Below are 13811 nucleotides of genomic sequence, written 5' to 3'. Positions count from 1 at the left end.
CACAAGAACTATTCCAATACAAAATGGTTTAAAATAAGATGCACAGTTGAAGCAGGATACTTCCGTACAAAGTCATACATCTGCATATTAGATTTTATATTTCTCATAATAAATCACAGCTTTGAAACTTCAAGAAAACATACACAAAAGTAAAAGGGAAGTACTACTTTAATTTGCAATAATTTTCAATAACATACAAATTTTTATTCGAAACATTTTATCGCATGTGCATAAAACATATTCACATTAATAAACTAATCTGGGACTAGAACAAACTGCAGGTGCTTATTCAATACTATCAATTGACGTTGATCAACTTAAAACATGCGTATCTCCAGGCTTTCAAAGCATGATATTGGAGAAACTGAAAGGGTATGGGATGAGTTATCGTATCGTCTTGATAATGTTCTTGTGTCCTGGAAGTGCTTCTATTGAACATTTATAACTGTATTGTTTAAATTTCCAACGGCTATTCGTAATTTCGGGTGAACAACAAGAATATTCTTTCTTTTGTTTTCTTCAATAGTCCTGCAAAGTTAGAATATTCATTTCAGTAAAAGAATTTCCCTGTAAAATAGCAATGAATATGCATTATGGGCTTTCGCAATATAAAATGGAAATCTAGAAGACATTATTTCATATATTTTAGCACAATAATAAGCTTTTTTGGTCCTTGTTTTTTGAAACGTTTAACTTACTAAAAAATCATTATTATCAGTCGTTCTTTTTAAGATGAGGTAAAGTTCTCCCAATAACAAGTGCTTTATTGAACATCACAAGTGCATAATTCATTCATTTTCTATGATATGCTTCGGCAAATGTTTCTTCAAAGAAATGGAATGAGAATATCTTATATTACAGACGTCACAAGCGTACGATTTCTCTTTCGTATGCGTTCGTAAATGCATTTTTAAATCCGCGTTCTTGTAAAAGGGCTTTCTTGCAAAAGTCGCAGACAAAGAACTTCTATTCCGTATGCGTACGTAAATGCTTTATTAAACCCCCCTTATACGAAAAGGATTTGTTACAAATTTCACAAGTACTCGGCTTCTGTCCCATATGCAGACGTAAATGTAGTTTTAAATTATATTTATGGACAAAGGCTTTTTTGCAAAACTCGCATTTAAACGGTTTCTCTTGTGTATGCGTCCGTAAATGTTGATGGCAACTTCCCTTATCCGATAAAGGTTTGTTACAAAATTCACATGTGTACGGTTTTTCACCCGTATGCAGACGTAAATGTATCTTTAAATAACAGTTCTGGAAAAAGGCTTTTTGGCAGAACTCGCATTTAAACGGCTTCTCCTGTGTATGCGTACGTAAATGGGTTCTTAATTGTGAAGTAGCCGAAAAGGATTTGCTACAAATGTCACAGGAATATGGTTTCTCTCCCGTATGCGTCCGTAAATGTGTTTTGAAATGCCCACTAGTTTTAAAGGGTCTGTTACAAATTACACATTTATACGGTTTCTCTCCTGTATGCAGACGTAAATGTACTTTTAAATTACTCTTCTGGGAAAAGGCTTTCTTGCAATGCTCGCATTTAAAAGGTTTTTCTTGTGTATGCGCCCGTAAATGTTGGTTGAAATTTTGCTTACTCGAAAAGGATTTCTTACAAAATTCACATGTAAACGGTTTCTCTCCCGTATGCAAACGTAAATGCACTTTTAAAGCTTTGTACCGGTTAAAGGCTTTCATGCAAAACTCGCATGTAAACATTTTCGCTAGTGTATGCGTCCGTAAATGTCTTTATAAATTGAAAATAATAGAATAGATTTTGTTGCAACAGCTGCAAGCGTAGGATTCCTTATTCGTATGCAACATCAAATGATTTTTTAAATGTGACCGTTGAAAATATGCTTTACAACACGCGTCACATGTATGTGGTTTCTTTTTAGTATGAATCAGCAAATATTTTTTTTTTAATTCGGAAGCTGAGGAAATATCACAAAATTTGCAAGCATATAGTTTCTACATTAAGTGGGAATGAGAAAATTAACTCAAAACTATTCTTTCTGCATGTCACTTTAATTCCAGTTTGTCAATAAAATATTCACGACGAATACAATTTAATTCCTTTGTCTGTAAATGACAAAAATGAAATTACTTCATTATGTGAATCAGTATGGAATCTTTTGAATGTAATTTTTGTTTTATAACATGGGTCATAAGAATAAAATTCCTCTTTTTTTTGTATGTGAGTAACATACAGTAATAAAAATTAAAGCGTGATTAAAAATTTCTAAACATGCATTGGGGAATTTATTATTTCATGATTCCCGATTCCATCAAGATATGCTGCATGTTGAAGTTGGGATAGTGTCTTTGGTAAGTCAAGCCTTTCTTATTGTTGCCACTTTTATTCCGAGAGATGTGAGGATTTATCAGCTTTTCTCATTAGCATGTCATTACGTTTGCGACAACACAATCTTGGAATCTAAAAAAAAAAGAAAAGAAAAGAAAAAAAGATTAATGCAGTGTTATATTTGGAGCTCCTGAAAACGGCAAAAAATAATCAAATATTTGGTATTTATTTTATTAATTGGCTAGTCATTTGCTTAATTATAAAAAAAAAATGTGCAAGCACATGGTTATTCGGTTTGATTCAGGAATATCAACAGAAATTTTGGGAAATGAATTACACAGCATAATTCGTTCTGGAATCTTTCTCGTAATGCGACACACGTGTTAAATGAAACAATTTTTCAAAAGGAGTCTACATAAAATAGAACAATGCGTTCCACTGTGAGAAAAAAATATTCAAACAAATCTATAGTAACGTAATTTATGATACATGTCTTTTTTTTTTACAAGAAAATTGTATATAGACACTTTTCTTTACTTACGTTTCAAAATTTGATAAAAATGAGATATAGCATTATCATTAAATGAATTTGTAGCGCACCAAGCTATGGCTGTATTAAGATAATGCTTCTAGTATGATGCTATAAACTTCCTATACATTCGATATTTCTCTAATTTCACTTAAAGTTGTCCTCTCCAAACCAAATCTCCGCTGGCTTTTTGCTCCGACACAGAATACGTTTTTCGATAATTTTGGATATGTTCTTTCAACACCTCATCGATGTCATTGCATTTCGCCTCTAACCCCATAATCATACCAGATACAAAAATTTCGTCGATTAAGGTTTCCTAGACAGGTGCTCGAACCTCTCGGAGTCGCGTTCGACAACGCAATCAGGCCAAAGCCTCCTCCAAGTAGACATAAATGTTCCTTTCAAACAAGCAATCAATACAAACTGATACAGACTAATCTAGCACACTACGTCATAGTGTCTCCTCGTCACTCAGTTTTGTCTCCTCATCATCGCTCGTTCAGCCAGTTACTTTTTAACATTTTCCTTCGCTCATTATGATAACTACTCGTTAAGAAACATTAACTTTTTTTTAATAAGAAATACAAGTATAACATTTATTTATTTCAAAAATTATGACAACAAATACATGGGAAGCCCAGATGATTGAAAATACTTCATAAATCAATAATTTGCCAACAAAACAGGAATATTTGCCATTAAACTGGAAATATTAGAATAAAGAAAATAAATAAATCTATAAGAACAAATGGCAATGCAAATAGTGAAAAGAAGTAATATATAAGCCAAAAATTATTCGGCATTTATTAGCTTGTAAATGTTCAATATGGTTTCTAGAATACTAATCGTGAAGATTATTGACACATGGCTATGAAATGATTCACTTTCGGAAGAGTAAGCAGGAAGTTCCATAGAAACAATATATATTGTTATGACAGATATAATTATGGATGGTATCTTTATATATTTAAAATGTCACTATTGACCATTTAGTCAGAAATCTCAAGTTGCTATGTCGGGAAATGTGTCTTGTCAGACATGCAGCAAGGATTGGCTAGGGGTAAAGTTCTATCCAAATGTTCAGAATTCCGAAGGTTGCACAAGTGCAACAACGTATGGTGACACTACATTTTGCGTAAAGAATAATATATATCTACAGGATTTCCCAAAAATTGAACAAGTGAAAAAAAAAAAGGAATATACGTTCAGTTGCTAAGTGTCGTCAAACAAGATATACAAATATACGAAAATATTTCGGTTTTTCTAGAGAGGGATAGTAAAAAGGTTTTAAAAATTAAATTTTTATTATTTCTGCAGCATAGTAATGATAGAGCATTTTGATTAGTTAGCTGCACATAAAGTGACGAAATTAATCAAAGCGAAAACGAGAGGGGGGGGGGGTATCGATATATATATTTATATACACACACATTTATATACACACATCATTATATATATTTATATACACACACAAGGTCACAAAAACCTTGACCGATGCTTTCATTCCTTAAATATTGATCATAGACATACACTGTAAATTACAAAGTTGCGTAAAAAAGGAGCAAAATGTTATGAAATCGATTAAAATTGTCAGGGGATTAAACAGAAAAAAATACAAAATTTAAATTTTTATAAGGATCCCGTACAAAAAAATTCCCAGTGAGTAAAATGTAGCATATATATATGTACATACATACAGGATGTTGCCAAATTCGTCCAGACAAATTCAGAGTGGTGATAGTAGGCATCAAGAGGATTGAAAATCAGCATACAGTATAGGGTACCAAACGACGTTTAGTAGGTAAAAATCGCAAAAATATACAGAATCTTAGAATTGTTGAAAACTCTAAAAAATTTACTAAAACAAATAACAAATGATGTTTCAACTATGAATTTTTTTTTAAAGCGAAAACACATTCTTAAAAGCATTTTTTTTTTTTTTTTCATGTAGGTAACATGCCGATTTGATGATCCAGGGGGTCGCAAATTGCTGTAAACGATAAAGTAGTTTAGAACCTGTCGTAATTAGGGTTGCATGTAGTTGTTGTTGACTCCAATTATTGCGACAAGTTACAAAAATAATTTTATTTGTATTTATACTTTCAAAATTAAACAATTAATTTTGACTACAAGCTTCACCGAAGCAATGTGCGAGGATTCTGAAGAAAAAAAAGAGAATAACTTTTTAAAAGCAACGCGAGTTTCAATCCCGGATGATGGGCAGCGCGCCAGTAACGTCACACGTAACCTCGACGGAGCCTATAGTTTACAGATTCATACTGATATATGACTTATAATAGGCATTCACTATAAACCCTTATGTGCAAAAATATTAAAACTTGAAGAAAAATAAAAGATTAAAAATGTAAGGAGCTTTATACTTTTTAATTTGATAAAATCCTAGTGTGAAAACTGTGGAGTTATTAATATATTCGAGAAAAACTAAATTATGCACCAGAAAACATCGCTACAAAATCGGTACCGATGTCTGCAGAGGGTGTTGTCAAGTTCGAAAGAAATTCAGAGAAGTGATAATAGGCATGAAGGAGATGAAAAATTATCATAAAGCATAGGGGCGCAGGTCACATTTATTCGATGAAAATAGCAAAAAAGATGTCGAGAAATCAATGCGACTGGCTAAGAGAATAGCCCTATGAATGCGAAGATTAGGAATAAAGGAGTCAAGAAGAAGAGGCCTTCTCGTATGTAAAGTTTCTATGCGTTTGGGTAAAATAAAAGCGGCGAGCAAGTATTCATTAATGCACATTGCAGAATGGATGGTCATTAAACTTCATTTGCAAACAGCATGTCAGATTTTACGAATGCAACTAAAATCTGCTGGTGTACCATCATGCTCTGACGTAAATCCGGAGGGATGTGTTGCAAGAAAACTAGGTACTTTGCGCCACTGAGGCATTCGGGCAGAAGATACGACCTCAATAGATGATCTTCGAGAATACCTGCCTACATGTTGTTATTAAATTTGTGCGTTCAACGAGATAATGATGTGGGAACTTCGCACTGTGCGTGTTGAAGACGCCTTCTCTCTTAAAGAAGGTTTCACCTCAGAATAAAATTCTAGCAAAAAGTGTGTATCTTCCTGTGTGGCATGAAGCATGCAGCATGCGAACTCCATCCGAAGTGGGTAATCATCATCTTATTGGAGCTAGACTTTCTGCAAGCGGAATAACTGCAAAGAGCTGCAAAACTCTGTTTTTGGTGTCAGGTGTGCGCATTTGGCCTTGTTTTTTGAAGGATCCTGTCTCTCAAAGACTTCGATCGATGTTTGCAAACGTGGTATGGTGAGGACAACGCCTCCTCTTATATTGCTCTTGGTACATTCTTTGTTCTAGACGTCCACTGCCATCCGGTCGGCTGTAAATTAAATGCATATCTGCATATTCGTCATTCGTAAAATATGTTAAGTTGTTTTCGAAGAAGTTTAACAACCATCAATTCCACAATGCACATTACTGAATATTTCCGTTGCTTCTATTTTCATAAAACGCATGGAAAATTTACATACGAGAAGTCCTCTTGTTCTAGACTGCTTGTCCTAATCCTCGCATTCATAAGGCCATTCTCTTCGGCAGTCTTATTGATTTCACGATGTTTGCATTTGCGATTTTCACCGCATAAACGTCACCTGTCACCTTATGTTTTACGGTAATTTTTTATCTTCTTAATGCCTTCTATCAATTCTTTCAATTTTTCTTTTGAATTTGGCAACAGCTTCTGCAAACTTCGGTACCGATGTTTACTGGTGCCCATTTTAGTTTTTCTAGAATATCTTAAAAAGTCCTCAGTTTTCACACTACAAACTTCAAATTAAAGAGTATAAAATACCCCTTACATTTTCATGCTTTCATTTTTCCTCAAGTTTTAATATTTTTACAGATAAGGATTCTAAACTATTTTTTTTTCTTTCAATAATTGACGATCCACTGCTTTAAGAATGTGCTTCCGCTTTAAAAATATTCATAATTAAAACATCAGTTGTTATTTTTTTAATAAATTTTTCAGAGTTTTCAACAATTTTGGGACTCCGCATATTTTTGCTATTTTTACCTACTATACGACGTTTGGGACACTATGTTGTATGGCGATTTTTAATTCTCTTCATGCCTACTATCACCTCACTGAAATTTTCAGTCGAATTGGGCAATATATATATATATTTATATATATAATTTTTAATTTTTTTTTAGCTGGCAAAAAAAATTTGTTGAGCTCGAACGATTTTGCGATGGGGGAAAAAAATCGTTTTTATAAATATTGACGATTTCGCAATACAATAGTTACGTTAACATTCCAGTTGAAACAGGCTTCAAAAAAAAAAAAACTTTTTTGACACTCCCTTACTCCCACCAAGCCCAGGAAAAGTATTTGGGCTTGAACGAAATATTTTAAGATGGAGGGAAAAAAAAGAAGAAAAAAACATCGGTTTTTCTCAATATCGACACATGCGTAATCTGTTAATCACATGATTGTTTAAAACCGGTTTAAATTGGTTTTTCACGGAAAAAAAAAATCTGAACTCGAGATGATACCCCAGGACTTCAAAAAAAAAAAAAAAAAATAGTAACATGTTCACATGAAATTTGCGACAGCAGATTTCAATTTTTAGACTTTATTTTAAGAATATAAATAATTTTACATTTATTTAATTAGACCTTAAAATAAAATGACACAAATGGCAAACTTATGACAACTTTTTTAACCCTTTGAACTCGGAAAAATAATTAGATGTAAAGTTAGTCACCTAATATAAGAACTTGTTTCTTTCTCAAACACACAAATTTGCATAATACAGGCCAGACCGTTTGACCTACAGCTACCAAATTTGGTACCTTGGAGGTCGGGAATAAGCACCTTGGAGCTCTTTTTTTAAATTTTTAGTTAGAATTTTAATTAATTAAAAATTAAGCAAAATTTTGGAACCTTTCCACCCAAAAATTCTTTTCATTTCCCCACCGCCAAATGAGTAAGGCTTCGGCTTTTTTCCCATGCAAACGAGGTCAGGCTTAACATGTTTTTGATCGATTATTTTCAAACGATTCTGTTTTTTTTCTTTGATTCATTTAAAATTAAACATTGTTAATTAATAGATCTATTCATGATGAATCAGTAGAAAATTTTGTTGAAAAATTCTTGAGATATTACATAAATCAAGAAAGATATTCTTTAGTGCCCATAAGGTTTAAATGCTCAGCGACTGTTTTCAATACTCATATTAAAAAAAAAAAAAAAATGCTTTGTTTCAGAAAAAAATGTTCTTATATTAACTGAAATTTAATCATGTCCACTTTAATTTAAAGCATAAATTCTACAGAAAATTAGAGAGATACATATTACATTATGGCTGAAGGCCTTTATAATATTATGAGTGATTTATATGACTATCAAAATTTAAAGCTTTAAAATATTTTGATGAAGAAGCTATTAAAATAGGAGTTACATAAAATATTTAACTATTAAAACTTTAACGAGCACTGGCGAATTTTAGCGAGATTGGCGAACTGGCTGGTTGCAAAGGCGGCTAGTATTCAATAAATCAATCATACATAAAATATAAAATGAATACAAATTCATTAAAAATATTTTCATTATAAATTAACTGTAACTTTAAACAAAAGATTTTATTCATATAAGAAATATTAATAATTAGGTTAATAAAATAGTTGAAAATAATTTACAGTTGTAAAGAACATAGCTTACTCAACAAATGATTCGGTGGTTGCATTCTTTCACATACAGCTTTTAAATGCAATCTTTTCAGTAATGTATCAGTAAACACCAGATCTGGAAAAAATAATAATAACATGTGAATTAACAAAAATATGGTTCATTTAGAAAATACTGAATAATGATTTGATTTGTCAAATTGAACATTGTTAAACTAATATACAAGTATTAAAAGATAATTAAGGAGGAATGTATCAAACAAATATCTGATATATGTATATATTTATACTTTTTATCTATTTCTAAACAAAAATTTTCATGTAGCTTCAATCAAATATATCAAGACAATTGTTTCAAGAAGGAAAAGTTCCTTTGCCTTCTTCTAGAATTTGTTCCAAAATATTTAAGATCTGTATTTTACTATTTTGAATGCCTTAAATAATTCTTCATATTTACCATATGCTGTACTTAAGGAATCTAAAGCACCAGTTAGCACAGTTAAAAGTAAATAATAATAATAATAATAATAATAAATCACAATAAAATAGAAGGATCCAAACCCAAACCAATAATTAAAAGAATTCTTTGTTTATTCGTTTAATGAGAAAGATCTGAGGGACTTTTACAAATTCTTTAACACAGAATTTTTTTTAGACATGATGAATACTATCATTCTTTCTTTCTATTTCTCAAAAGGGCCTAGGCTTTCAAGAATATATTATTGTTAACATAAATCTTTACTTTAATTTGAGAAGCACAATTCAAGTGCATATTTTTCAAAAGAATTCTCAGTAGAGTGCTTATGTGTGTTCCAGATATTTCATTTTTCTTTGAATTAGAATGTTCGACGTAAAATCATAATCAGTTCTCGAATATTTGTTATGATTTTGATGTTTGTATATATTGTACTTAGATTAATATTTGCACATATAATATTACAAATATATTAATTATTATTACATTAATAATAACATAGAATAATACATTAATATTCTTACATTTTATCTATTGTACTTACATTAATGTTTGTTTTTCATTCTCTTATCATGAAATTTTTTTTTTTTTTTGAATCTTATAAGATTAGATATAGCTGATATGTTGCAGATGTAATTGCACAAATTATCTTGAAATACAATTTAAATAAAAGATTCCAAATAATAATTTAATTTAAGGAATTATATGTTTATGAATTTATGCACATTTAGGCATTTTAGACTGATGAAATTTAAAATATTTAAATTTCATTAAAACATTATGACAGTAAATGCAAGCTTTTTATAGATCTCTTATCAGCCCAAACTTTGATCATAAATAAAAGAAATGATTTAGTATAAATAATATGCTCACTGTTTAATTAATAAATGATTCAATATAATATTTATAATGCATAACTCGAAAATTATCAATATGCAAAATTATCAATGTAATCTATAGTACTTCAGTTTATTTATGTATTGAATAATGAACTAATTGAATTAAACTTTCAAAACTTCACACACAATTAAATGCAATAATAGTACCTTATAAAATATCTGCCAGAAATCAACAGATTCCTTTTTTATTATTACAATCGAAAGCAGTTGCATGGAATGATATAAACTACCATTTTAATTTACAAAACAATTATTTTACAACAAATAAAAGTATTCAGGAAAATTCCTTTTAAATTATTTAAATACTTAAAAAAAATGTACATATTTATCTAATTTGCACAAGAAAAGTAGACATTTGTCCTACTCTGAGGAGTCTCAAAAGAATTTATTTACCAAAAAAAGAAGAAAAAACAGCTTGATATTAATTAGATTTTATAACTGTCAAAGAAATGTAAACAAAGTGCAACTATAAATACAAAATGTTCTCCTTTCTGTCAAATTACCATCATCCACTGTCAATACATTGGAATAAAAGTCATCACATTTACAAGTAAGTTTCAATACTTTGATGAATGTTTAAAAATACTTAAATTTATTATAAAATATATGAAAGGTTACTGAAAAAAGTATTATTCTTAAATATGACACTCTGAGCTGTAACTTTAAGGGATTTAATAAATAAAATACAACTCATAAAAGAAAAGATACTTTGCTTCATTCATTTTCATTAACATGTTAATTTTCATGTTTACTAAAAATGACAAATTCAAATTACCTATACTGCATTAAATAGTTTTTGATTAATTACAGCAGAATCTATATTATTTATTTGAAAATAAAACATTGATGAAAGAAGCAGTCTATTTTTAAGAAAAATCATGAAGAATTTAAGGAGATGAAGAAAAATAAGAAGTACAAAAAGGGGAAAAAAAAAGCTACTCAATTAATTGGGTAAAAGTTTACAATTGGGTGCCCCTTAATTGAATAATCATCAGCGAGTTAATTTTAAGGCTTATTTCATGTTTTTCATGCATTTTGATTTTCAATATTTTTTAATGCAAAAGATATTTTGAGTGTTCCATATCCTCGACCAGTTAAATACTATATACAAGAGACATAATAATCACAAATTAATAAAACCAGTTATCTTAATGATACATCTTTACATGTTTTTTCCTCTATTTTGATGACATACAAAGACAAAAAATCCATCATTAAATAATAAGGTATATACATGAGCTATCACCTTATTTTTCAAGCATTTTAATTTTTTGTCATAAATGTGTTTGTGGCAAATATTTAATATAACAAATATACATTTGCAAAAGTGCATTATTAAATTATAAAATGTATATTGTCAAAGCTGCAAAATTTATATCTGATTATAAAAAAAAATTCTATGAAGGATGTTTATTTTTTTTACAGTATTTTATTTTACGGATTAAGAAATAAAAGCAAAAAACAAAAAGGAAATATTTTTAAATTTTATTGTTAATAATTTGTATATTAAGAGTATCAGCAAAACTTCAGAACAATTAATGGTACTAGTGTAGATTTGGATGCCCCTTCGATTGACGACAAATTTTAGCGATGAAGCACTACTTCTGGTTTCCATACTGCTTTGTTTACATTGACATTACTGTTGGGTTACCTACCGAAAACCCTTGTGGCGTCCAAAAAATCGAGAGGGCACCCAATTGTAAACTTTTACCGATTATCCTGGAAACAAATAGTTTAATTTTTCATAAAAACAGTGAAATTGGATAATTACGCCTTTCTCCTTCATTTTATTTTAGATTTAGCACGGTAAGATATCTAACTGTTCGTAAACGTTTTAAGAACACGACGATACACAATGTTTTCATTGGAAAAATCCTAGATGGGCCCACCTCTTGACAACTTATTTGAAATCTCGCCAAATTGACTACAAATTGAATATTTGTTATTATTATTATTTTTCAATTAAAAAACGATACTTGAAAGCCAGAAATAATAATAAATATAATAATAAAATAAAATAATAAAAATATATAAAAAAAATAAAATTTAAAAAATCCGTCTAGGTTGATTATTTATTAATAAACTAAAATAATAAATAAATAAAAATAAGAATAAAAAAATAAAATAAAAGTAATATAAAATAAATAAAAAAATCCGTCTAGGTTTCCACATTGGCGACGTTATTTCCACTCGTTTGGTGAGAATTCAAAAAGACGTCAAGAGGTGGGCTGTGCTAGGACTAGGATCCACCCTTTTCATTTTTTAGCAAGATAAAAATAATAGAGCCAAACAACAGCAGGGGAGGGGGAGGGGGAAATAGTGCAACTTCAAGTTTACAGTTGCAGGAAGACTGAATTTTCAGCATTCCATTTCACGTATTACACATTTGATATAGCCTTCTAATAAGTTTTTTTTTTTTCAGTTTACTGATTGTTTTAGCAGTTTTAAAATTAAAAACCAAATCTTAACTAGCATGGATATCTATAAAAATATTCTTATAACTGGGAACTCTACTTTCGGTTTGGAATCAGTTATTTTTGCAAAACTGAAAACAGAGAATTTGGGGGTACTTACGAAGATCTGGATGGTCACCAAGTAGTAAACAAAGCGAGCGATAGCTCACCGACGCCGGTTACCCATTCCTTTCTGTATGGGGGTGATATGAACCATCGATCTGTTAGCTGTGAAGCAGTTCTTGTGTATCCGCTTTAGCAAATAGTTCTTTTTTTTTTTTTTTTTTTTTTTTTGGCCCTCGCTGTAAAAGCGGTTTTGTGCCTCCGCTTTGGCATAAAGTTCCACTGAATAATGATATTAATGAAAATAAACAATAAAAGTTTCGCTATATGCTAATCAGTAAATTTATTACTTATATAATTAAACTCCTTTTTAAAAAAATAAATTACTCCCTATTTGTAATAATAATAATTTTTTTTAACTATATTTTAAATATTTAGTTACGTTTTGTTCCTGAAGTTAAATTGAATAATTATTTCCTGTACTATTTTAAAACTTATTTTTTATAAAAATTTATATTTTCTCTTCCTTTTCAATTCAAGTTTCGGTATGTGTTTACATTATCCCTGTTCCAGTTATATATATGTAATCTTTAAGCTTCCTTTTTTCATTATAATGATATTTTTGTGTGTTTCTTTTTATAAATTAGGCTGAAATACTCAGATACCTGGGGGCAAATCGCCTGAAATTTTCATTTAATCAGCAGAAACATATTGCATTTTTTCGATCTTTTAATTATGCATTTTTATGATAATAAAAAAAAATATTAATCAGTATCATTAACATTTTCTGCATATTGCTTAAGTTTTTATCCAATAAAAAGAAGTATTAAATATAGTCTTTTTATAGGATTGCCTACAAATAATAGTTTGATTAAATTTGTTGATACAAATTTTTTGGATCAGAAATTAGTGCCAAGAGTATTTATATTGCTACGAAATTTCCGGGGTTCGTTTGGATAGTCGGAGTTATATGGTGTGGAGAATGCTCAATCAGCAGGCGGCAGTAAAAAAAAAACAACGACGTTTATTTACACGAAGACACACAGGACAGCACAAAGACGACAACTATATACAGCATGGAAGACGATTATCTTCAGCCGAGATGTGCAGCATACAACAAGACTCTACTGCAGACAGTAGCGCACAGCTTAGTTCAGCACTAGCTTCACTCCGTCGCTGCTCCGCTTATCTCTGGAAGGCCAGTTCTTTACCACCGATTCCAACTACTCTTCTCTGTCGCTTCCGCCTACTCTTCACCGTCGATCCCGACTACTCTTCACCGTCGATCCCGACTACTCTTCCCTGTTGCTTCCGACTACCACCACTCTGGCAGCTGCGGCTGCTTCCTTTTATAGGTCTCAGGAGGCCGGGCTAGAAGCCTCTCAACCAATCAAGAACGT

General features: G+C 30.5%; 1 long non-coding RNA gene across 3 annotated transcripts; it reads right to left on the bottom strand.

The window, feature by feature from the left end:
• Nucleotides 1-1728: 1728 nt before the first annotated feature.
• On the bottom strand, nucleotides 1729-12561 carry LOC129980501 (uncharacterized). 3 transcript variants are annotated; one of them, XR_008785239.1, is made up of 3 exons: nucleotides 12470-12561; nucleotides 8556-8639; nucleotides 1729-2437 (listed from the first exon to the last, which is right to left on the bottom strand). It is a non-coding gene; the product is annotated as an uncharacterized LOC129980501 (long non-coding RNA). The 3 variants fall into 3 exon arrangements; XR_008785241.1 differs by lacking the exon at nucleotides 12470-12561 and adding an exon at nucleotides 11551-11795; XR_008785240.1 differs by lacking the exon at nucleotides 12470-12561 and adding an exon at nucleotides 11667-11795.
• Nucleotides 12562-13811: the final 1250 nt, after the last annotated feature.

This window comes from Argiope bruennichi, chromosome 8, assembly GCF_947563725.1.
Source record: "Argiope bruennichi chromosome 8, qqArgBrue1.1, whole genome shotgun sequence".
Taxonomy (NCBI): domain Eukaryota; kingdom Metazoa; phylum Arthropoda; class Arachnida; order Araneae; family Araneidae; genus Argiope; species Argiope bruennichi.
This window is presented reverse-complemented; position numbering and strand designations above follow the sequence as displayed.